Raw genomic sequence first — 4,640 nt, 5'->3', positions numbered from 1 at the left:
TGCCATTTTTGTAAAAACATAAGGTTTAGAATTACATGATGAAGACGATTAAGCATACAATTTTGCATCTTCTTCAAGGAAAGAAATGTTTAAGTGAAAGTCCGTATCGTTCTAATCTTCAAGAAGATAAAGTTACAAAATCCACTCATCACGTAAATAAATAAAACTCACTTCTTTATGACTGCTTACACCAGCCATACCTATATAGAGTATATATATATACACACACACTACTGTCTGACTAGAATACAACATTTGTAATTTTTTTTTTTTTACGTGTTACAAGTTTTCTTTGGCTGTTCTTAATTAAAGTGTCCACACATTGGCAACTAAAGGACCGTGCTACTACGTATAAATTCGCGTTTGGCATCAAATCCGAAGTCCCCAAGTGGCTCATTAGTAAGCATTTGATCTTATAACACTAGAATTCAGGGTTCGATCCTCGCGGCGGACAGAACATAGCTTACCCATTTTACACCTTTACGTTGATTTAAATAAATAAAACAAATTATAATGTAGCAATGTTAATTTTTATACTATAAATAACATGATAACCCATCAAGGCATGAAAAGTAAAAAACACAGTCCACATGCAAATGCACTACTTAAACCTAAATTCATCTTGAAGCCTAGCTCGAATCCCGTCCCACTAAAACATGCTCGCCCTTTCAACCGTGGGGGCGTTATAATGTGACGGTCAATCTCACTTGTCGTTGGTAAAAAGAGTAGCCCAAGAGTTGGCGGTGGATGGTGATGACTAGCTACCTTCCCCTAGTCTTTCACTGTTAAATTAGGAACGGCTAGCGCAGATAGCCCTCGTGTAGCTTTGCGCGAAATTCATACCAAATCATCTTGAAAGAAAATAATATTTAGTGTTTTAATGAGAATTACCAGTTTAAAAGTATATAATATTAATCTAGTATAATATAATATAATCTAGTTTTAAACATGTTTTTTCTTTAATACAGGGCGTCTAATTTGTTTTTTAATAGTGAAATTATAAGTAAAGTGCATAAGTTTAAAAAATCTCGCTTCTCATACATGATTAGCTCATGTAATGTTTTAGTTATCGGTCTTCAAAAACCGATGTGATACAATAAATCTAAAATTAACAGGTCGGCGTTTTTTTCAAAGTGATTTCTTAAACCACTACGTAAAATATTGTTCATTGTGAAGTTTTACCAGCACAACTCATCAGTGTAGTAGTAACGGATGTCATAAAGGCAATAATTTAGTATTTATTTACACGTTTTACTCTGTAAACCAATAATTAATAACTGAAACAGTTTTTCGAAATGTAGTCATTATTCACGTTAGGCGTAATTACTGTACAACACCTAGAAAAAATAGATTACGCTGTCACTTTGTCACCATGGCTAGGTCACATATTCCCAGTTATCCCCCCAGTGGATCAGCGGTAAGTCTCAAGATTTATAACGCAACAAATCGTGTTTTGATACCCATGGTGGACCCAGTACAAATATCCTAATATGTAGCTTAACAACAACAACTTAACAACAAAAAAACAAAGTACTCGCAATTTTTCAATTAGTTAACATTACTAACATGGGTACTTTGCAATAATTATATTTAAAATATTCAGTACGATAAACGAGATATTAGTAGTATTACGGCCGAAAATACTGTTAACAGCAAGGGTTGATTGAGTGACTGACTAATTGATTTAGAGCAAAACCATATTTGGCTATATACCTCGGACTTACCGCTGTCCCACTGAGGGACAACAGCGAGGGTACCCAACTGATGAAACAATACATTTTAATCTTTATAAGTAGAAACATGAGAACAGTTTATTCAATTAGTATATTGATTGCCAGGTTGATTTGTAGTTTCGATATAAGAACATAGCAGAACATAACTTCTGATCAGAAGTTAATTGTTTGTTTGTTTTGAATTTCGCGCAAAGCTACACGAGGGCTATCTGCGCTAGCCGTCCCTAATTTAGCAGTGTAAGATTATAACGCCCCCCACGGCTGAAAGGGCGAGCATGTTTGGTGTGACGGGGATTCGAACCCGAGACCCTCAGATTGCGAGTCGAGTGCCTTAACCACCTGGCCATGCCGGGCCAGAAGTTAATATAAATTTTCTAATATAAAAGGTCTGTTCAATTTCTTGATGATGGGAGGGTTAAGCTGTACTAAAGCTATTATTCCATTAAATTACACATTACTTGATTTCATCTTGTGGCCAAATAGTTCAGATAAAACCTCGCGCTCTGCCTGGTTTGTTTTCTGGAAAATAAACCATTTTTTTTTGTACTTTTATCGGAATATCTTATAAATACTTTCTTTAAAGAAATAAGCGTTAAAACTTGGGCCGTTTATGGAGATAGCAGAAAAAACTAGCATATTTTTCAGTTTTGAATTTTTCAGGTTTGGTTATTTTAAAGGGGCGTGCCTCCTCTCCCACTCCTGAAAAATAGAATTAAATATAAGTTATAATTAATTTGTTTAGGTGTTACTTCGTTGAGTCTTTAAAAACAAAAGTTAAATCTATTATGAAATCTGCAATATGATGATGTGTGCTTTCTAAAAATGAACAAACAAGAAACTACTGTTTTAATATTTGACACTAACATAATTGTGTTTAAGACAAACAAATGTTCCCCACCCCCTCACAATGTAGCCAAACTTTCACAGATTCATACCACTGTGCTCCTGTTTCTAGAGTTCCATACATGTGTGTGCCAGTTCCTAGTAAGTGGTTTAGTAAATCTTACCATATTAAGTAAGGCACCTGCACCCTTAAAGCCTGGTGGAGGTGGCGAGCTAGGCTTCTGACTTGGGTAATCTAGTTTAATTTTATTTATGTATTCATACTTTACCACGTAGAAGACATCAATGTGAAGGCAGCACACGACCTTTACTCTTAACCTTTAAAACAAAAATTGTTACATATATATTTGAAATAATGCTGTTGTTGAGTTTGAAATTAGATAAGATACAAAAAAAGAAAAAAAATTCGACAAACATAAAACACGATTTTGGAAAATACTACACCTTAGAGACAACTCTGTAGCATCCCAGAATTTCCCCACGGGGTAAAAAAACAAACAAACAAACAATATATACATTAAACCGAGGCTGCTTGTATACAATTTCTGTAATTTTGATTGATCTAAATTTACAGATATATTTTTAATTATGAAAAATCTTCTTTATAATAACTGTTGAATTAATTGAAGAAGTTTCTTCATCCACGTGAACACAAGCATCACAGAAGGGGTAAAAAATCGAAATTTTGTTCTCCATGCAAAACTTAGATGATATTACTCTGTAATTCTCGTTGAGATACTTGGTTAACATGAAGAATACTACAACATCTTCAACACTCCTAAAGGGGCAGAGAACACTATGAATGACGAATTAAGTCAAAATTTAAACTCTAACTGTTTGTAATCAAATCAGCACGACAGTTACGTACGCTACGTATTTTAAGATAACCAAAAATGTGTTTAACAAATACTATACACACAAACACAAATTACAAAACATGCGGCTGGTTTCTTTTATATATTCTCTTTATCACATAACGTTTTAGCAGTACATACAAACTCACGCACCTATTAACAAGCCAAAATAAAATAAAAACAAATGATACTAAAGAGTGTCACATAATTCAAAAAAACAGACAAGAAAGACTAGCCACGTATCCTTTATTTATTCTATTTTATTTTAATGTCATTGTTGTTGTTTGTAATTAAGCACCAAGCTACACAATGGGCTGTCAGTGGTCTGCCCACCACGGGTATCGAAACCCGGTTTCTAGCGATGTAATTCTCAGACATACCGCTGTGACACTGGGGGCTTTATTTTAAGCTTTGTTTGTGTTGTCTTAATTTTTACGTGCATGTCGCACATCAATAGTAATTTTAGGCAAATATATAGTTGATAAGTACTAAGTGCTATGGCAAATACCAAAACACGTCATTTATACTGTATTTTACAATTTCCCTAGGCATTTACTAAATGCCTGCATGCCCAAAAGCCGAGTGTTGATTTAGGCAAACAGTATAAAGTTAAACTAAAGACTTTTTTAAACATCATTTTTTTTACCTGCCTACGATCTCAAAATCATCTTAGTAAACTTAAGGAATACACATAGTCAATAATTTGTTTACACAGAAGAATAGCAGATGTGTATAAAAAAGTGAAGCTTTGGTGGACATGTGACGGCGAATAGTAACTTGAGGCAAATTATTATATATAACGCTAACAGACAATACAAGCAAAGCTTAAAAGTTACAATAAAAATATATGTGGCTAATCCTTCATTTTTGTTTATATATTTTGAACAAATATTTATTAGTACGCGTTTGTTACTTTGCATTTACTTAATCGTTTATTTGCTGCTGTAAATGTCATTTTTATAAGCATGACAGCAGACAGACAAAAAAAAAGGAGATTAAAGTTTTACTTTCCCACCCTTTTTGTTTCAAGCTCAAACCGTCTACGTTTTTAAGATACCAGAATCTGTGATCTGAAAATAAACTGGTGGTAAACTGAATCTTTGTCGCTTGAATCTATATTACAAGAGCACAAGGACATAGATTTACCAGTTTGGTTACTCTGTGAAGTGGAACTAACGTAATTAACCATAAAACAATGACGTAAATGTGT

At 33.8% G+C, this 4,640-nt stretch overlaps 1 protein-coding gene across 4 annotated transcripts in view; it reads right to left on the bottom strand.

Moving 5' to 3' along the window:
• The window catches only part of LOC106475314 (zinc finger MIZ domain-containing protein 1-like), a 216,688-nt gene that overhangs the window by 153,037 nt on the left and 59,011 nt on the right, over positions 1–4,640 (bottom strand). The window lies entirely within an intron of this gene.

Source organism: Limulus polyphemus, unplaced genomic scaffold, assembly GCF_000517525.1.
Source record: "Limulus polyphemus unplaced genomic scaffold, Limulus_polyphemus-2.1.2 Scaffold146, whole genome shotgun sequence".
NCBI lineage: Eukaryota > Metazoa > Arthropoda > Merostomata > Xiphosura > Limulidae > Limulus > Limulus polyphemus.
Note: the sequence above shows the minus strand (reverse complement) of the source record. Positions and strands in the feature narration are given on the sequence as shown.